The 21,928-nt window shown below is 40.1% G+C and overlaps 1 long non-coding RNA gene across 3 annotated transcripts in view; it reads left to right on the plus strand.

Annotated features, from left to right (window-relative positions):
• Positions 1–2,762: 2,762 nt before the first annotated feature.
• The window catches only part of LOC137474494 (uncharacterized), a 52,820-nt gene continuing 33,654 nt past the window's right edge, over positions 2,763–21,928 (plus strand). The window contains exons 1-2 of one of the 3 annotated variants that reach the window (XR_010999379.1): positions 2,763–2,897; positions 6,869–7,042. This is a non-coding gene — a long non-coding RNA (uncharacterized lncRNA). The remainder of the gene's footprint in view (positions 2,898–6,868; positions 7,043–21,928) is intronic. The other 2 variants (XR_010999380.1, XR_010999381.1) reach the window with 2 other exon arrangements.

Consider the following 21,928-nt stretch of genomic DNA (forward strand, 5'->3'; position numbering starts at 1 on the left):
TGTTCTTCTGGGGCTGAGCTCACACAGCTACAAGCTGGTTTGCTGTGCCAGCAGCTGTGAAGACAGCATTGATGGAGGCTTTTTTTCCAGTGGCAGCAAAGTGCTTTGGCTCAGATTCCTGCTGTCCCAGTGGGGTGGTTATAAAGCACTTTCATGCTTTGTTTCTGGTTCAGATAGCCCCTGGCATCGATGTGAGCACCCTCCAGGGCAGGCTGAGCTGCTGTGACCCCCTTCTCACATGCACGCCAGTGTGTGAGAGGCAGTCAGGGTAATGAGTAACATGACATGAGCTGTATCTGTGGGAAAAGTCAGCTTGCCTTTCCAAGGGGAGCTTCCCAGGGTTTTCTTCATTTTAAATGCAAGCACTAATGCATAAAAGGAAGTGGTGGGGAGAGCAAAACTGAACATCAATGCACTCTGCTGAATATAAGAGAGGGAGCTGTGGAGAGCACCTTTAAACCTGGAAGATTAAGACCATTAGAGTAAGAGTAATTTCATGGTGGAAAACCTATTTTGTTTTACCTTCTGTTGAGAGGAGTAAAATGCAATGCAGTTTTCACTGCACAGTTAGGGACCGGCAGCCTTTATACACTGTACAGCCTATGGGATAGCAGAAGTAAAGGTGCTTTCTTTTTTCTGAGGTTTCAGAAAATAATTTTGAAACAAATTAACAAGAATGAGACTTTGTGACATCAATCACATATCTCCAGAAAAATGTGTGCTAGCAGAAAGCTAGCTATCTAAAAGGCTAGAGGAGGTCACAAAGACATATAACATACAGACTTGCTGATGAAATATGTAATGAACCTTGTCCACAGAATTATTAGATATTACGAAACAGTTTTGAGACGCCTTTTTTGGCAACTTAACTTTTAAGCATTAGCGTTAGTGTGAGCATTCTTTGATGACCATAATGACTTGTTGAAAGGTTGGCTTTTTAGAGAAATGTGACTGAAATCTGTGTCCAACTGTCTATTTGCTCACTCTTGGCTCTCTCACCCCCTTGACCAAGCTGGCTGGTCCTACCAGAATCAGCAAAAGGGCAAAGTATCTCAAAGTTACAAAGGTCTGACAAGTTTCACAAATATTGATAGCTGAGAAAAAAAGGAAACCTCAGATTAATACTGTCACTGAGGCAAAAGCTTCAGCACAAACACAAGAGTCTTCAGAATGGGCTGAAGATGAAAAATATAAAGTTATAGACCTGAAGTTTGGTTGCATGGGAGGGACATAGGGTAGGTAGAGGACTAGCTGAGATATTCGTTGTAGGGGCAGGCAGAAAGATGAACGGATGCAGGATGCAAGTAAATAGAAATCCAGTAATTATTAATTCTGTTGTTACCATAACTGTTTGTTTGTTTTTTTTTTTACCACAGATTAGAATTCCAAATAGTCACAAACATCCAGAAGCTGCACAATAAAGTCAGACACCAGGTTTCACAACACTTGCTGCGCTAGATCTGTTGACATTGCAGCACTAGAGCTCATTCTCACCTTTCCACAGGGTCAACCAAATGCTGAGTGGTAAGTGACCTCTTTAAAAGCAATTTTCATAAGCAGTCTCTATGCTTGGTGTAAGGACCTCATTAAAGAAAACACAGCTTACTAATATGAGGGTTCATTGGAGGTTAGATTTGTCAGCAGAAAAAGGCCAACTTTAGTAATTCTGTGACGCAAACACAACTTATCTTTTGGAGATGAGGGAAAGGACAATCTAAAATGCCAGTGATTTGTAAGAGGCATCTCAGATAAACCCAAAATTGAATTCTTAGCTTCCAAATACTTAGGGCAAAATGTTTTAGAATAAGAAGTATCTATTGCCTTCTTTTCTAACATGGATGTCACTTCTAGAGGACCTGTGATGCCTAAAGATTTTTAGTTTTTTCATATATTTGTAGCTTTGTAGAATTTAATCTATAGTTTTATAGTTTCTAGCACCTTCTTACCCTTTCCCACCTTCTCAGTCTTTTTCACACTGTAGAACTATAGCTAACCCTTTCTAACAGATTATGTCAAACTCTTGAAATATTGTTTAGTGTTATTTTCAACAAAAGAATTTCTAGCAAGGACATCTTGTTTTGCACTAGCATTTGAGAGACAAAACAAGATATAAAGCAAAGAACTCCCTGGAGACACTCCAAGGGCCAGGCCCAAGGCTGGGTCACCAGGACAACTGCTCTCCTATTGGATGTACCTGCTACATAGAATAATTCATTAACCTTATAAAAATTGTAGAAATCCTATACCACACGTGCTTATAGGTACTTTTGTGCATCTGAAAACTTTCATTAAAGAACAGCTCTCTATAATACCACTTTAATATTGTTTGGAAAGTTTTTCTTTTGATTCCAGGCAACAGTTGCTGCTTTGATTGAAAATGAATATGTCGATACAAAATCCTGCAAAGGATGTGTTTTTCACCATCTTCCAATCTCACTTATCTATCAAATATCTCAGCAGCCTGGGAAGAGAGTCAGCTGCCTATAATTCAGGGAGGATCTCAGACATAATCCTTGTTTTTCAGAGTCTGGGTAGAAGGGAGTTTTTCCCAGTAATTTGTGATTCTTGTCCCACTGCAGTGCAGCCGAGCGGTCAAAATGGCGGCGTAGGCACCTGAGAGGATCTGAGCCCAGCAGAGCGGCAATGCGACCCAGCTCGGCCAACCTACCTTCCAGGGGTCTGCTTGTCACTGCAGTCCATTGTTGTCCCCAGCTGCTGGCTGGGGTGGGACACGCTGCCCGCGGGAGTCCCTCACCACCTCGTCTTTGTTCCCGCCAGCCGTGTGGTGCGGCCTGCGGGAGCAGTCGCCATCTTACCTCTCTGTGGGGAAGCCGGGGATGTGGCCTGTGGGGCGCGGCCGACATTTTGTTTTTGTTCCGGGTGGTCAACGCCTTCTGGTGGGTAAAACATCTTCTCTTTTTGAACACTTAAATTATTAATATTGTGGTTGTTACTGTGCATTTCTTATTCCACTGCTTTGTGCTTGCAGTAAGTTATTATCTCAACCCATAGTCTCTGCTTTTGCCCCTCCCTTACCAGAAAGGGTAGAGGTAACAGAGCGGTTTATTTAGAATTTAAATTCCTGTTGGTGTTTAGCCATTGCACATGCACACACACAAACTTCTGACTGTGTCCCTTTTTGGTACAGCTGTCTATGTATTCTTTGTCTTCAGACAAACCGACTTGATGGGTTTTTTTGGTGTACCATAATCCCAGCATGTCTACTCTCATCCTGCTTTGGTCTGCCTGCTACTGAGGATCATGACTATGCCTAAAGGCAGGGATGTCCTCTGTCCTCTGTCCTCTGAAGCAGATGTGTAGCTGATCAAGTTATTCCTTGCCCCATCCTTTTTTCCCACTGTTTATTATTGAATTGACTGTCTTCCAGGCGTTATTTCTCCCTCAGCTCCCTGAGCTGTGCCAATAGCCCACACTGCCTTCAGTCACAATTCAGGCTAAACTAGCTGATTTTGTACTGAAGCAGGCTATAAACACTCATACAACCTCATAATGCAGGCTGGCTTCAAAGACAGGCAGAGGCCCATGATGGATAGCCAGTAGGCAGAAAAATCTTAATCCACTACAAGCTATATCCAACAGGATTGTACATCTGTATCATTATATATATATTATAGATAGTCATAGAGACTAAGGCCAGAACTACAAAGTATTTTAAAGGGAAGCAAAGCTCCAATCTATCTCTTAAATCACAACCTGTGTGGCTTCCTTAAAGACACACAGGGAATCTATGATGCTATGATGGAACAGGAAATTGAATTAAGATTCACAGGTAGCAAGTCTAAATTGCATTTTTTTTCAAAGTTGGAAGTCAAGTTAGGAAAACAATTTGCAACTAAGCACTGCATAGAAGTGGAATAGGAAAGAAAAGTTTTAGTTTATTTAAAGTATAGCAACTTCTGTGAATTGCAGGTGTTACAGATTAACACTTTAATGGGAGCCACATGAATTGCATCCTTGATGTCTGACTCCAAACTCAGGTTAAGAAATAAAATTGTTTTGACATCTAAGGAGGACGATGTTCTTTCTGAATATAGATCAAGCTGTCTGTGACATGTAAATGAAACTCTTCTGAGTTTTTTTTTTTAAAGAAATATGATCAAAAAGAAAAGGTAGAGAATTTTTCATGCTTATATGCTATCCTGGGAGTCCAGTTCTAATTACAGAGTCTCTTTGGACAATGGCAATGTTTTAATCTTGTTTTGATGAAACACCTAAGCATATACTTAGGTAAGGTTGTTTTCAGAACTGTATGTAAGTAATACTTAGATCACAATGCTTTTCCCTGGTCCTGACAGTAATTTCCATTCATTGATTCTGCCAGCCTTGTCTGGTCTAGTTTTTGGAGGATGTTTACATATATATTCATATACCTTGCCATTACTGCACACTGTTTTTCCCCTTGTCTGCTTAAATGTGTGCCACAGACCTCCTGTATGTATAATTAAATATTTCTAAACTGGTTTCACACTGCTTCTATTTTTTATAGAAAAATCCAATTCTTCAGTTTTTCTTTTCAGTCTGTTCTTTCATCTAAGGAAAAAATCATTCTGTACTCTAAAGTTTTGTGTTGGAGACAGCCACCCTAAACTCTATAAGGAGGCAGAAGATGACATGTCATGCAAATGCACCTAGATTCCATTTCCTTTCAACAAACACGACATTCCCTTAATGGCATTGCAACTTCACAGAATCACAGAATCCAAGAATCGTGGAATTTTTTATGTTGGAAAACACCTCTAAAATCATTGAGTCCAATCATTACCTGATCACTACCAAGGCTACCACTAAACCGTATCTCTTAGTGACCTATCTACATGTTTTGAATACTTAATGTTCTGTCTCTGTGCTCCCTCTCCCTTTCACATCAGAATGGTTTGCTTTCCATCTTTAGCTTCTGTGGAAACATGCCTTTTCTTCTCAGAGTCAAGCTCGGTCTCATACTCTTGCACAGGCTGTCCCCTCATTAATCGCTATTTGGTCCTATCCATGCTTTTTTCTCCTCTATTGCAACAGTCTGTAACTGCACAGAATACTCACATCTACTTGCACTGCCTTCTCTCTTTGACTGATACAAATCCCTACATATTCAGCATTTATGTATTTTCCCTTGTCTGCACAAACAAGTATTTATTTACACAGAAGACACATGGAGGAAGTTATGGAGGAAGTTTGCCAAAGATTCTATATATGTTCACTAATTCAGTTTCACATGAGATGGAGTGCAAGAAGTAGCAACATGGGAAGCTTTGTTTTGAAGAGGTTTTGTAACTTTTTCACTTGTAGTTTAGCGGTACTGTCCTTGGGAATGTGGCCTTGATTCAGAATGCCATGCATAAAGAGAGGCACTTGGTTTTGTGGTACTTCATGGGAGAGAGGATGGAACATGAACACACTCCAGAACTTGGTGAGACAGAGATGCTTGATTCGATAGGTACCTTCCAGGTGATCCAGAAAAATAAGTATCTGTGTCATGTTTTTCCGAGTCTTGATGCTGTGGTTTTTCTATGAGTAGCTTGCATCTAATTCCAGGAGCATTGTGTTTTCTGCGGCTTTCTTTTCTATTTCCTTTCCTTTCCCACTTACAAGGAAGGTACAATAGCTCCAACAGGATATTCCAGATTTTCTGAAACAGAAATGCAGAGGGTTATACAACATTCAACTTTTAACAGAGTTCTGTTTTGCCTTCTAATTTTTGTTTAAAGAAGCAACAAACCCTTAAAACAAGACTGCCATGCTCATTATTCTTTGCTTTCCCTCAGGCACATGCTGTGTGAGTGGGAAAAATTACATCTCATAGTCTGATGCTGGCTACTTTCTTTCTCTCCCTTAGCTTGCCTCCATCCTTTCTCAGGGTTTATCAGACTGAGGTGATAAATCAGGTAGAATGATCCTGCTTTACTCTGGAAATCTAAATTAGGTGACAAGGAGAGAGATAGAAGGAGTTTGTGGAGAAAGCACCAGTGATCATGCAGATTTCAATAACAGATGCCTTCTTCTATGTGGGAAAAGTGTCTTCCAGAATTGATATAATTGTGCACCCTTCAGTCACTGCCAGCACATGGAACCCATGTCACCATGGCATAAAATAATTTCCGTTCAAAGCATCTAAAATCCTGGCAAAAGAAGAGATTATGATTTACCCTGTCTTCCCTTTGATCCTTTGACAGCCTGCTAAGCACATAACTATGCTCATGGCATTCAGGGCAGTCTGACCCACTCATGCTTAATCAGTGGATGATACCTTCTCTAGGTAATGAGAGATGAGAAAATGGCCTCATGTTGCACCAGGGGAGGTTTTATTGAATGTTAGGAAAAATTCTCTCACTGAAAGGTTGGTCAAGTATTGAAACAGAATGCTCAGGGATGTGATGAATCACCAGTTATTGGAAATGTTCAAAAAATGCCTAGTTGTGGCAGCTGGGGATATGATTTAGTGGTGAAGATGGTTTGACTTCATGATCTTGGAGGTCTTTTCCAACCTTACCATTTCTCTGATTCTATGACATAGTGGAGAATGGAAGAGGTCAAGGCCTCAGTGTATCCATAAAATGGAGAGCTCTGCTGATGTTAACAACCACTTAGTAACATGCAAGATCATGCTAAGGTAAGGAATATCTGTCACCAGGCATAGATAGAGATGCATCTGGGATCAGGAAATGTTTAATTACTGTTGGCAGGTTTAAACCCCTTCTTTGGATTTTCAAAATAGGAGAAGGTATGCACCAAGTTTGTATCCTATGCTCTCCTCTTTAGATAAAGAGGGCATGGACTGTCTGAGATACCTGTGATTTATTTAACATTCTGCTGCTGTTAGGCATATCCTCTTACTTTCTGCATCTGCAAATAGGTGAGTCTGGGAGATGAACACCATTATGTAAATGACCAAGGGTAACTCTGTGAATCTGTGTCGCACTTACAGGAGACAGACTCTGCAAAGAAGCAGCTATGGAAAGTCAGCAGCTCTCACCAGTCCTAAATCTTCTTTGAATATCTTGCAGCTGAATTTTGGGACCAAAATAAGGTGAGGTCTCCTTTTATTTGACTTTCTGGCATTTAGATTTCATAAGCATATTTTTTTATCTTCTCTTGTTTGAAAGCTAGTTAATATGACAAGAAACCAGAGTGTGAGACTTTTAAAATCTTGAAAATGGGCAGTGCAATATTCAGCCTTAATGTAACCCTGTTGACTGGGGACAAGGTAGCCTTTATTAAAAAACAAAACAAAACAAAAACAAAACAAAACCAAACCAAACCAGAACCAAAACCAAAACCAAAACCAAAACCAAAACCAAAACCAAAACCAAAACCAAAACCAACAACAAACCCCAAACCAAGAAAACCAACAACAAAACCCAGATTATAGGAGAATTGTGTCTGATAGGAGAATAAGAAGCAAAGACCCTTGGGATAGCCATAATCTCTGAAGAATTTCATTCTTGTTCCTGCTTAGCTCAAGCCAAATCAATGTAAGGGTTTTGTCCCAATTCCAATTAGTCCATTGTAGGTCAGTATGTCTGGAAAGTCCAATAAAGATCTGTGCAGTTATTTCAGAAGACTGAGCAGTGCAATTTCTGTTCAGTTAAATGTCAGCTGAGCATACCTGGCACTTTGCAAGTATTGCTTCCCTGAAAAAGATGAAGGCTGACTCTGACAGAGAAGTAGAGGGTGAGAATGGAGAGATGCAAGCAGCTGAATCTCTTAAATGTTCCTGAGCATCATTAAAAATAAGGGTGACCAAGGAATGTAAATGTAAAAGACACCTAGGTCAAAACATCAAGTGTGATTTTGGTGCAGCATCTCTAGCTACATTAGCTGGATATAATCTGAAACAGAAGAATTTGAAAAGTATTTACAATATCCTGAAGGTATTTTGACATCTGTCCATTTGAATGTTTTAGTTTTGCACTGAGGAGATAAGGACAGAATAACTCCTGCTTGAACTTTACTCACTGGAAAAGGAAAATCATTTCTTTTGCCAATGAGAAAAAAAAAACTTTGAACAAGTTTTGGCCAAGTTTGTACCAAAGGTGCTGAACTCTTCTCTTTGAAGAGAAGTCATGTAGCAGAGATCATTTTTTACTGCATGCTGATATTTCCTCCAAATTAACTTAAACTGGCATTCTGCCTCAAAAGCTGAAAAATATTAAACCTGACACTCTGCTTGTTTGTTCTCCATTCAGAATGTCTACAGCTACCCCTTTTGTGACTTTTCTTTTGCTGCTGAGTTTCCACTTAGATTGCTTAGATGTCCTTTCTCACTATTCTCAAAATCTCTGCTGGCCCCCAAGTGACTTCTACACTGTGAGTCATGGGCCTCTTTCATCAGGAGGCAAACTAATGGTCTCCTTCGACACATGCTGGATGTGTTCCGCACAGCTCCAGGGTTTCTGCTGCTGCTAATGAGATTTTTCTGGAGGGTTGGGAAAGATCATTAAGAAATGGCTTCTGCAAGCCCAATATTAGTTTTTCAGTGTTTAACTAGGGGTGCCTCCTCACAGCTCAATGCTAATAATGACAGAATGATTGCTTTGGTAGCAGGGTGGTCAAGGATCAGCTCACTGGTTTCAACACACAGGTCCATCTGCTAGACTGGGTGTTTTTGAACTTTTGGAGTGATGAAAAAAGGACCAATGCTTGCAGGCTTATAGCAAGGTGAGTTGTGGAGCTGAGTGCTAAGTGAAAGACTTGTCACAAGGCTAATGGTATAACCTGGCTGCACATAGAGGGAATTCCTACCTCAGTTAGGTATCCAGTCCAGTGAAGAAAATAGACAAAATTATCAGAAATACTTAGTTTGAGAGCAATCCCTGTTCTTGAAGACAAACAGGATGGTACTAGGTGGTGGTGGTGGTAGTTTGAGGAAAATGAAAACTGTCCTTGGGAAACAGCTTGTCAGCTGCTGATTGTGGGCTTGGTTAGAGAATGGGAATCATGGGAAAGAGAACATTGGGATAGGAACTATGGATAGTTCTAGGAGAGCTATGGGACAGACAACACATAAGAATTTGGGAAAGAGAAAGGGAAAGCTCCCTGAGATGCTATTCATTAGTACTGTCGGAAAGGATTCAAGAAGATTGTGGATAAATACTTGACCAAAGGAGAAGGTACATGTAGTGCAGGGAGACAGAAAAAATGCATAATTAAACATTCTTCAGTTGCTCTAGACAACATCCTTTACTCCCAGGCCAGAGCTGACAAAGGCCTTAGGTTTCCCTATTTGCTACTTTGGAAGATAGCATGACAACCCTTAATTCAGGGAACTTCGAATACTGAGATACAGGGTTTAAACACCACTGAGGTAGCTGAAAAATTGAAGAAAGGAGAGAGGCTGAAAGGCATCACTGATGTGGCATGCTTCATAGATTTTGCAAGAGCAGGAGAAAAGACCACCCTGATGGGGACACCGTGCCTTTAAAAGAACCTTGGCAGGAAAAAAGTGCATTTAAGAGGAAGCTTAGGTTTGGACATGCTGATCTATTAAGCTTCAAAAACAAGTACTCAGGTTACAGTGCTTTGCTGGAACAGTGGCAGAACTGTCCAAAGGCTTAGTGCCAAGGGATTTCTGAATACCACATCTGAAACAAAGCAAAGAAGTGTCCTTTTTTGTGAAGTACAGCAGGTAAAACCAATGCAGAGCTAAAACACTGAAATCGTACATGAAAGCCACAAGAAGTTTGAATTCTGCTCTGCTTTACATGAAGTGGTGGGCAAAAGATGATAAAATTTACATGGCTGCTGTATTTTTGACATTCTGTCTGTTGTCAAACATTAATTGTTTCTAAAATTTTAGTTGAAGGGATGGCTAATTATTAAACTGTAACAAAGACATATATTTTCTCATATTAAAAATAAAATGGATATCTTTAAGTTTTACCTAAAAATACAGCAAACAGGTGAAAGATTTCAAGAGGACCCAGGGTCAGAGAGCTATTTTTACAGTTTCTGGGAATTAATGATGTTCCTGTTAAGATACCACATCATAATTATCTAACGACAGGGATGCATGTATAAACAATCATATTGGCAATAGCAGGAGGGCAGCAGTTACACATGGGGATGTCTTTAGGGAACAGCAAAGCTCTGAGTGTAGATTAGAGTTGAAGGATCCCAAATTCCCCATCATTATTGGTCTTGAGACAGTTTTCTTTCTTCCTGTAAAGCCAAACAGTCCTGGAAGGGTTTTAAACTCAGGTGAACAGAACTGCTGACAGACAGGCTATATTCACATTAGCCAAGGGAGGAGTAATCTCTTTTTTGGGATTAAAATCTGCACAAAAAGCAAATTTCCATTAAAATGGAAACACTTCCCATCAGTTACAGATCTTTTTTCTTGCTGACATCAAATATTTTCTTGTCTGCTTGCTGTGTCCGCTCTGTTTCTGGCCTGAATTTCTCAGGGCACTTACATTTGCCTAAATTTAATTCTTGCCTTAGGGTATGGTTTTGGCAAACTGTCAGTTGGCATGTGTTGGGAAGTCAGGGCATTTCCCCAGGAAACATACTCTCCAGAAAAATCTGTTCCACACTGATAACATTTAGATCTGAGAATAAAAACAGCAGAAAAGTATGGCCAAGGGCCTTTGGCAACTTTAGAGAGAGACAGAGTTCTTACCTACAGCTGCTCAAATAAGCCTAAATTTATTAGAAAAGAGGAAGCCTTTCTGGAAGCCATTAGGCTTGGAGGAAAGCTAAAGCAGCAAGATATGCACAGGTAGTTTGAAATCATCACCTGCAAGCCTGCAAGGACAGAAAAGGTAGAAAGTGAGGAAGTTGCCACAGGGAAACTCATCTTTAGCCCTGGCTACATTAATCAGCAAATTGAGAGTGCTGCTGTATGTACACAACAGAGTAGGGATGCAAATGTAAGGGGCAGAGAGGGGGCTGGAGAAGCTGAATTCTTTGGAGACTCTTTCAATATCTCCATGGCTAAGCAAAGCTGAGACTGCCTTCAGCAAGTCTTCCTGTAAGTGGCTGATCAAAGGCGGTCTGGTTACCCATAAAACATTCTGGATTGGTTTCTAAAGGTGTGAAGGAGGTGTGAAGGTAAATTGACTTTTCCTCTTTAGAAAATACACCCTTCACATTTCTCTCTTTCATGGATACTAAGAATATATTTATCTTCAAGACTATCAACAGCAGTTTAAATGAGCTTAAAATATTTCACGTGACTGTTCCGTTGGTAATTTAGCTGAAATCAACCAGAGTTCAAAAGTTAGGAATATTAGTAGCATGGAGAGAATAAACAAGTTGACATGCCAAGTGCAGTTGCACAGGTATGGTTGTCTTCACTTCAGAAAGCAGCCTAAAAGCTGTTTGTTGATGAAGGGCAGACAGTGATTGTCACAACTGCTGCTCAGGATGAAATCCTGGAAACTGTTAAGAACAGCTATTAGAATAAGGAGGCTATGACAAGACATAGCCTGTTTCTTTCAGCAGTGCAGAACACAGCTTGCAGAGGTGAGATTCCTTAGGTCATATAGAAAAGTAGCAAGATCACAAGAAGTTACACATATTGTTTGCAAGTAGAAAATTCAAGAAAGGGGCCAAACACACCTTTATTCAGGGCTCAAAATCAGTAACACGGAAGAAACACAACTTACGGTTTCTGTCTTCATCTCTGAAACAGCCTTTCTTTACTCACTTCCCTTTCATCACCAGCTAAACTGTTTTTCTCTGTTCCATGTGTTTTTTAGATATTGCAAATATTTAAGAATTTGATGGAGCTCTGTGAGTAGGTAGCTCAACTGAAGATATTATGCACAATTTATTTTTTCTCAGATTAGAGTATTTAATATCAATCTCTTAAGACAAGGGAAAGGCTGTGCACAGTTCCAATCCAAACCGCCTAACAGTTGAACAGTTAACCATATATTTTAGGCCAATGGTGGTTAATAGGTAAAACTTACTGGAAGTGAAATTTAGCCCATGGCTAAATGGCAGTAGGAACAAGAATTGCATGCCTAAAAAATCAGGACTTTTGTGCTGATGATAAACATACAAATTCTGGAGAACTCCTCAACTAAATCAATATCCAGTCATCCTGTAGCTTTATGATAACTGATTTGGAGAAAATAAGACCTTCCTTCACGATACACTTACCTTTGCCCTAAAGATACAGGTAGTTCAAAAATAAGAAAAATAAGAAAATAAGAATAAGAAAAACTCTGGGTTTTGAGGCTTTTTTGATTTTGCTAGGTTCAGCTTAATCATTCTGCAATAGGTGGAAGCTTATTGAGTTATTTCTTAATGCGATTTAGAACCTGTAGCAAAAAAGTTCTGGTTTTTTTTTGTTAGAGTAATAATGAAAACTCCATGTAATTTGAAAGGCTGAAAAGTTTAACAAACTGGTAAAGTCATTATTGTGGGGAGAAGAAAATGAAAAATGTGTATGAAATCTGAAGTGCTATGACCATTGCCCAGAAGTGGCACTCAGTTCCCTTTGATTACTTTTCCTAAAGCTTTGGAAAAGTAGTGTGGGGAGTGGATGCTCATTTTGAGGGGAGCCAAATTACTTCTAAGCTGCATCATGAGGCCTTTCTTTTGACTGAAGCACTTTAGCATTTCATGGAAGTGTCTTTCCCATGGCCTGCGGATGGGGCTTGCTACCCAGGCAGCCCCAGCCTGCCACATCTCTCAGTGCTTTTCCAGAGACTATTGCTTCTCTCCAGAGAGTGAGTTGAGTGTTAGTAATGTTTCTTTCCCTCAAAGATCACAAGAATGAACCCCTTGGGCCCAGTAGGAGCCAAGTGCCCAAGTCTGTTAGCAGTGTTCAGCAGCATGAGGCCTGGCTGTACACATGTACAGCCATGGACTGTTGGCTTTTGGATGAAATATAACAAAGGCAATGGGAAAGCAGAACAAGCTGTCTAAAGGGGCATCATCCCATTACTCTAGACTTCAAGGGGCTTACCAAAATCAAGTGTGTATTGCAAACATGTAAGCATAGAACGTGTGAATTCATGTTATGCAGACACAGAAATACGTCAGCGGCAACAAATGATCTTATAAATCTTTGTAACTGCTAGGAAACTGTCTGGATGACAAAGCCCCTCACATGTGTCTGAGTTTTGCCCAGGGGACCACAGACTGACTAATGAACTTGTCAGTAAGGCTCACAGGGCTTTAGAATTACAGCAGAGTAAGAGTTCCTATCCAGAATGCTGTAATGAGAGTGTTTTGTGCTGGCTGGATAATACCTGTATGGATCACTCCTTTTATTTCCATGCCCTTTGCAGCCTTTCATGTTGATCAAAAATCTTGTATCTCCAAAATTGCCCACCAGACAGGCCCTATTAGCTTCTTTCTCTTGCAAAGTACCTTTATGGTTGGAGACAGTTCAGGCTGCATTAGGGGTTCAATGTAGATCTTTCACCTTGTAAATTGCTTTAGTTGATGTTGGTTGATACATTTCAAATCAAGTGTCATGTTCTCAGTATTGCCTGTAAGTTTTACACCACACTTCCGTCCCGTGCCCAGGGTAGGCCCATGAATCCTGGTCTCCAATATCTTCCTGCTGCCTAGCAAATTATCATTTATTTTACTACTCATGAGACAAATTTCTATTTGACAGCTGTTTCCTGGTGAAAGCAACTGTTTTGTCAGCAATTCAGTGGCAGAAGCCTCTTCCTGGGACAAAAGTCCTTGACTTAAACATTTTAAAATACCTATTCTGAAGACAGTGGAAATTCTACCGTCTATAACTCACATGACCTATTTTCCTATGAGAGGGGGAAAGCAAAGCAAAATTAATTTATTAAGTACAGATTATGAGGAAAAGTAGACTTTGTAAGGAAGCACTGCAGCTGCCAGGTATCTAGTAACTGTCATTCAATGGAGGCACCCTATGTTTTCAACTCTGCTGACTTGTGCTGACAGGTTCAAAGGTCCAGTGGTATCTTAGTCATAGGCACCAGTGGGCAGCCATAAGCACAGGAAGGCAGATGGCACTGCAAAGCCTGCCTCTGTTTGAAGCTAGAATGAAACCAAATCCATGCCCAGAAAAGCTATTTATTCTGTCTTCATTATGGGGCTGAATCACAAAGCTCTACCCCTGGGTCCCTGTTGCTGCCTGAAATCAGTGTGTCACCAGGGGATGTCCTGTCTCTCATGACAACTGTCATCTTGACCAGCACACTGTAAATGGAACCAGGGAATCACTGCCCCTAAACCCACAAGTTATCACAGCTTGTGTTGGCGCATCAGCACTAAGCAGGTCCATGACCTGAGAGGAGCTGCTGCTCTGTAATCCCCCTCTGAGCCAGGGGCTGCACAATCTACAAGGAAATGTTTTATTTCACAATGTTAGAGAAGCTGGGAAAATAGCTGGGAAAAGGTCAGCTCTGAAAAAAAATGCTTTTACAGACTCAGGCTTGCAAATCTTGAAGAAACTGCACAGTCTGAGACACGGAATTGTCAGAAGTTCCATTTGTACTTTTAAAGGTACTGGCTCTGTGGGAGGTGTGAGTTCATTCAGCTGGTCACTGCACAGCCTGCAGCGTGTTTGAACTCCTGATCTGAAATGTCCTGCAGATACCTGGCTAGAGGGGCCGCACTGGGAAACGTCAGTCCTGTCTAAAATAGGAAAAAAAGGAGGTGCTGTGGGAGAAATTATGACTAAAAATAGAATGTTTTCCTCCTCATTACAAAATACAGGTAAAAATAAAATTCAACACTTCCAGTCTTTCTGCATCTCTGAATGACAGCCAGGTATGAATTCATGGCACTTGTCTCACTGCTAAAAAAATGCAAAACAAAGGCAACTTCCACATTTATTTTTAGTTCAGTTTGTTAAATTCCAATGCTCATAACAGGGTTAAATTTGGTCCTAAAAAGTGGTTTGTCCTGGGAACTCTGCTGGAACTAATAGCCCATTTATGTTCACACTACTTGTTTTAAAAAGTATATGGGATTAGTGAGTTTTCATTAGTGGGTTTTCATTTTTCCAATGAAAAGTGATTTTTGATCCAAACAAGGATTTTCCTTTTTGAATAAAATAATAATAATACATTTTTATTGTTTCTCAAAAGGAAAAAAATGGATATAACCTTCTGGCAATAAAATATGACTTCAGCTTCATTATATCTTATAAATTTATTTGATCTTATTCAATTTTGAAAATTGAATGCAGATCTTTTTTTCCTGTAGAGATCTCAAATAATGGTGTTTCGGTGTTTTTTGTTTGTTTGTTTTTTATCTATTTTTTTATTTCTAAAACATGCCTGTGAAGAAATTTTAAAGGTCCCAGAACATGAGTATTATGCCTTCTATGCTTTGAACAGAATACAATTGCTGGCTCTTTTGTTTCATTAATTCCCCATACAAATATACATTGTACCCACTTTAGGTTCCTGAAACACACGGGGATTAGAAACCTATTTAGCCTGACTAAACCCTTTGGAAATTTAAAATGGAAAATATTATCACAGTTTGAGTGTTAAATCTACCAAAATTTTGTGTAACCAGTTAATTATTTGCTTGAGAGGATCCCTAAATCTTCTTGTGAAAGCAGGGAGCTTTGGCAGGGATGCAGTCCCCAAACCAGAAAGGCAAGCACATGTTGTCCTGCTGAGTGGGGGAAAATGCCAAGCAGCTGAGGAATTTTTAAGGTTTTTTTGTTAGAAAGGCTTTGCTGAGAGGACAGGTACACCCATGAAATTAAAAGGAACAGTTCAAGAAGAGAGAATTAAGGAAAACTCCAGGGAATTGATCAAGTACAAACCCTTGGTATAAAAACGTGTCTAAAGAACAGGCAAAAAGTGCCTCCAGAAGAAGTGAAAGGGAAGAGGGAGGGAGTGCATTGTGAGCCGGTGCACAACAGAACAGCGGGAGCAGGTGAGCAGATAAACTCTGACTGCTCACTTCCTCCTCCTCTAAAACAGCAGGACTGTGGTGCATCCCACTGTAGTTACAGGAGTGTGTCCAAAGACCCTCATCATCCAAATGTTTCATTTCCTGACAGCAAGAACCTGCAAAACTCTGACGTTTTGGACTGGCTGTTGAGGCCAGGAAGTCATGTTATTTTATGATGGGAGTATCAAACCATGGTGTTAACTTTGCAGGAGGAGGTGGGAAAGGGTAGATCCTTTTTCATAAAAACAAATCTGTGCTGCCAAGATATAAATAGGATGGATAAATTCTCTGCTCATCTGACTTTGGAAGAAGCTCTCTACAACTCCTCAGTCAGCAAAAAAAATGTATCTAAAATGTGATAGAAAGGAATTCCAGAGAGTTCAGGCTTGAGAAGTGACCACTCAAATGTCTTTAAAGGTGTTAAAATTGCTTGGCACTATTATGGTTTCTGATGATCTTATAAATTTTACTTTTTTTAAAGTTACTCTTTTCTTCTATCTGAAATGGCACCCTGGTAGCTAATTTTAATTTATTATGGCTACCTTGATTTGTCTGCCAGCAAGGTGGGGGTCAAGCAGTTTCTAAAAGGGTTTTTTTTTGGTCAGACAGTAAAGGCCATGAGTGTGGAAGCCAGAAGACTGAAGAAGAAAGAGCAGAAGGTTAAAGAACAGTTAAAATAAGAGGTGTGAAGACATCACAGCTATTTACCTATCTGTCACAGCACACCTTCCAGTCACCTCTGCAGGACCACTGATGTCTAAAATATAAGAAACAAAAGTAATTATCCTGTCTCAGTGGCTCTGGCTTTTTATCAAGTCAGTTAGTTTGAGGTATTTTCTGTTCAAAATTAAATTAGAAGCAGGCTTTTCAAAACAGCTGAACTACTGAATGTCTCAGTATGATGTTTCCACACACATGCATGTGTTTTTGGCATGCAGCTGGCATTTTTCCCAGCTTCCTGAGACAAATGGCCTACTTCTGGGTACCTTTTCCCTTCAAAATCCCACCTTGATACAGTGTAGTCTCTGTATTTATAATACAGTCAGGTATTCCAGAAACAAACAACCCCCCCCCCCAAAAAAAAAAAAAAAAAAAAAAAAAAGAAAAACAAACAAACAAACAAACAAACAATTCATGCTGAGGGGAATGATGGATTTGGATTGAGCCACCATGGTTTATTGTTTTTTGAAATTGGGGAATATCTTAATGTAATATTACAAACTTCAATGAGGGAAGATCCTTATTACATATCTTTCATCAGACTGCAATAAAGGACTAGCAGGAGACAAATGTGTAAAGAAGAGTGGAGGAAAGTAAAGAAATACATGGGTATCTTCTCTGTATGTGCTTTTCAGCCCTATGTATTGTGTAGTTCTGTGTCTATTTAACTATCAAACAGCATGCTCAGAAATATGGACTGACAGAATACATACCCAGTAAATCCTTTTCTTCTCTCTCAGTTCTGGGATGATGGAAGGATTTCAGGTGTGTGAAGGCCTCCTTGAAAAAACAAAACGAAGTTCCAGGGTATTGTTTTGGAAATGGAAATGCACCCGGCAGTAGGTAGAAACCCAAATTCCTTTGCTCTGCATTTTCTATCACAGAGAAACAGAGTTCTGCATTCAGGATGTCCTTGTGTGCTAGCATGGCAAGAGTCTGATGTATTTCAAGCTTATAATTTTGCTTTTCAAGTGTTTGGTTTTTCATTTCTATATGTTTTTCCCCTCTCTGTTGGGCAGATGACGGTTCTTATGAAGGGTCATCAATATTCCTGGGAATGGATTCACAGGGGTAGAATAAAAATGGGATGTAGATTCTCTCTTTCCCTGCCAGTGCTGCCTGATTAAATAAGTGTGCTTCTGATTGTGAGACAGGAGAGGTATTGCACTGCCATGCAGCCAAAACCTCCACATCAGGGCTACGTCTGGCCCAGTTTATGAATTTCTCTTATTTTAAAGAAAATCCTTTGCTAGCCCCTTATTTTTCAGATGCATCACTGCAGATGCATAAAGATAGATTATGTCTGGATTTTTGCAGTAGGATTTCCTCTCTGCTCCTTTGCTGAGGCAAAGTAAAAGTATTCTTCCCTTTTTTTGAATAAAAGCACCGTGCATGGTAATTTTCCATGTTTCTGAAATATTTGTGGAATTTCAGCAGGAAAATGTGGAAGGCCACTATATATTCCTTTTTTTTCACCTACTTGGGCTGAACAAGAAAGGCAGGGAGAGGACAGGAAATGGGACAGTTGCTCTTTCCTTACAATCTAGAAGTCACTATTGATGGACGTAATTACTGGGAGAGTCTTTTCTGCCTTCTCCACAAGTGGAGGTAGTAAAATCAGGCATCAGTACTTGAGGGGATGCTAGCAAGGAATAAGAACTGACATTTGGATTGAGGTCTCTGTAAATGGCAATTTGTCATTACATTGATGTGCATTGTTAAAAATTTTGTATATGACTCCAGAGGCTGCAAGAATTTGACATATTTGTAGTAATGAGTGAGCCATCCAAAGTGGATTATACAAAATACAATATTTCAGGCTCATTTTGAGCACTGTGTTTACTTTGGAAGCCCTTTAAATCCACTCTAAAATGGTTAAACTAGAACTGTCTGCTGAAGCATTTTAGTCTTTCTGAACAGAATTACAAGAGAAATTGCTTTTACAAAAATTCAACAAAAATGTTTTGCCCTGCATAGGGCAAAAGTAGAAATATTTACTGCAGAAACAGGAAACAGAAACAATTTCATAGTTCAGACAGCACATATGTAGATTTTCCTCAGCACCTTCTTTCAGGAGAGATCATCCCAGGAATTCAGTACCACTTTCTAAGTGAGAGCTCTTGAAAACCAGAGTATTTCTTATAGTATTAGACTGCCAACAGTGACTGATAACTCAACCAGTCACTAAACCAGGGACTCCAGGTGAAGGCACTGGGACTCTTGAACTTCCTTGGCAGCTCAGAAGAATTGTTTCTTTCAATTTCCAGGTTGTATAACTCCTTTCATTTTTTTCTCCCTCCTCTACCCTGCCCATCAATAAAGATTAGGCAAGTACCTCACCAAAAATGTTAGGACTCAAAAAAACTTAGGATCAGGATTGTTGCTGGCTGCATAGCAGTGGGGCAGAGACCAGGGAAGCTGGTGCTGACATCAGGAACCAGGGGTCCAGGCAGAGGCTACATACAGAAAACCCACCAATTGCCTCTGGCTGTCAGGCAGGCTTTTGTCAGTGCTGACAGCCTGTCCCCTTCACGAGCATCAAATTAATTCCAGCACTAAAATAAATCTCAAATGGAGCCATGGCTGATAAAGAATCCACAGCATGTCCTTGTTACCTTCTGTGTGTGCCTGTCTCCTGTCTCTGCTGGAAGGGCTCCTTAACCAGCTCTGCGTGAGCAAACAGATGGGAAGCAAGCGAATCTCGCAGTCGTCTTTCCCTCTGGTACCTCAGCCACTCTAGACTGTGACACATGGAGGCTCCCAGTGGTGGGATTTACATAACAATTTCATTTTAAAGAAAGAGGACATGTATTTTTCTGGCAGTTGTGTAATTAGTGTAGTTCCTCAGCAGACTCACCACTGCTCCTTATGCTTTTTACTGAGAAAGTTAGAAATGGCAGACAGGTTTTAGCAGATAGTGGTTTTCTAGGGTGAAAGTCAAACCCCTTGCTGGAGTGGGTAAAAACTGATCCAAAATATGACTTCAGCTTCATTCTCTGCCTTCAATCTTATATGTTCTTTGATTTCCACACACAGAATTTGGATGTGTTCCAAGGACAAGCCCAGGGAGCCAAGATAAAGATGGGAATGTAATCTGGGGGCTCTTATTTGTGGATTGGCCTACATATTGGTCATACTTATGCACAGTTCTGGTTTAAGCTGTATTCATTTTGTTTTCATCTCAAAGCTTTATGCTTTTATGGTATTGATCTAATAAATACAAATACATCAGAATAATTGCAGAAAACTTGAGAGCGGAGAAGAAAAGGTCTTGCATAATTTAAAATGTCTTCTAATTTTTTCTATTCTTTATGTCATGACCTTTGAGGAATGCTGGACAGGGTGGGAAAGATCTTCATCTCAACCTTTGAAGAGAGGCAAGGGGGTAATGAAAAGTAAAGCAGTAAGGCAGTAAAAGTATCTACTCTAAGTCTATAAAATTGCCAGAGTAACAAGAGTTTCATCTTGCTTTTAGGCTGCAGGCTCATTTCTCTAAAGTCATGGTGATGAGTACTGACAAGCACCAACCCCCTTGGAGAGGAGTAAACATTTTGTACTTCAAAGGCTTGTGGCCATGGAAGACATGGTACTCTGAATACTATTAGTTCCCTAGTGCCCACCCCAGACTAATGGTGAAGTGCTTTGCTGGCCTGGAATGACCACAGGTGACAAACAAATACACATTCATTCAATCCATTTTGTGCCTGAGAAATCCTTTTGGAGAGGCTAAATAGAAAACAGAGAAGTGTCTTTATGTGCAAGTGCTTTCATTGTACTTCAAACTGACAAAAGTCCATTTATTTACCCAGGTCATGGTTCAGACTATCCTGAACTATCCTTGTTCCTATCTGATTCTATTGGAAGAATTATAGGACAGAGGGTAAAGTTTGGCTATAGGTGGGGCAGGTTTCTTTCTGCTATTCCTGTTTTCATGCTTTTTTCTTCACCCATTTTTTTTTTTTAATTGAATTCTATGTTGAAACTGTATGCCTCTCTGCCTCTTTAATCTTCCACTTTGAATTCATTTGCAATGTGATGGATTGAGTTTGTGTTTCAGGAGGTGTCAGTGGGACCATGATAATGCATCTCAAATGGTAAAGTCTGCATCTTAATTGATTACCCATGTTCCTCGGCCATGTCCTCTGCCACAAATTCAGCATAAGGGGGCACAGGGAGAAGGGGCTGGGGTTGAGGAGGGGGAAGGGAAAAGGGAAGGCACTGAAGAGTTTTAAAAGGATTTGTGTTAATTCCTTCAAGACGTCCCTATGTGATGTTTCTCAGTCAATAGGAGATTAGATTGAAGAGAGGATAGCCACTGTTAATCCTCTTCTAGCCATTCCCACAATGCGTTTTAATATAGGAACAGAACACAAACAAACTTGCTGAGGATTTTTTTGTTCATTTTTTTTCTTTCACTGCATGTCAAGAAGAGCACTGAAGATCAGAGTCTTTGGTCCCATTTTTCCCAGGAAGGCAGTAGTCAAGGGGGATTGTTACATGAATACTGGACTGATTACTCAGGCTCCATCTGCAGCTGCAGACTTCTCAGCCCAGAGCAGTAACCACAGCCAGGTAGAATAAACATTTCTCCTTCCAGCAAGGTTGGAGGGAAAGGGCAGTGATTTAGGGTCTGTGTTTCCTTTAAGTGAGACCATGTGATTCAAACTTCATCATTACCATGAAGCTTCTGGGTCTCTTACTACATTTTTTAGGAATAAATTTCCTTTGCATTAGCTCAGTATCAGTGTGAATACTAAAGAGTATTTCCAGTCAGCCAGAGCCAGGGGAGATGTGGTCCATTTCAATTCCAGTTTGTCCATCTGGCCCGTTCTCTTGCCTACCCCTTTATTAAGACAAAGTGGAACTTTATTCCTTATTTCTAGTCAGCACTGTAGCAGCAGAGAACCTCTGCTTCCTTTGCTTTTGGTCAAGCCTTTTCCCTACAGAGAAATAAATAATCCATTTGCTGTTTCTGCCTGACATATCATCTAACATGCACAGCTCAGAGCTTTAAAACACAGGTGAACAGAAATAAAATCTGGTTTAATATATAATTGTCCAGTTTATTTCAAGATTCTGGAAAAAAGAATGTTCCCTATTACACACATGGTAATATGTGTCCCTATTACACACAGGAGCTTTAAGTAGGTTTTATAGGCATCACCTGTCATTTTCAAGCAGAAGATTGATAAGGCCTGGTATCAATTTTATCCATGGTCTCTGCTTCCCTCTCCTCTCCTTAAATATGTTTTTTATTCTTTACCCCAGTATCTGATTTTGATGAGTTTTCTGTCAGTCTCCAGATTAGACTGTCCAACCCAGGATGTCAACTACCAGC

Source organism: Anomalospiza imberbis, chromosome 5, assembly GCF_031753505.1.
Source record: "Anomalospiza imberbis isolate Cuckoo-Finch-1a 21T00152 chromosome 5, ASM3175350v1, whole genome shotgun sequence".
Taxonomy (NCBI): Eukaryota; Metazoa; Chordata; class Aves; order Passeriformes; family Viduidae; genus Anomalospiza; species Anomalospiza imberbis.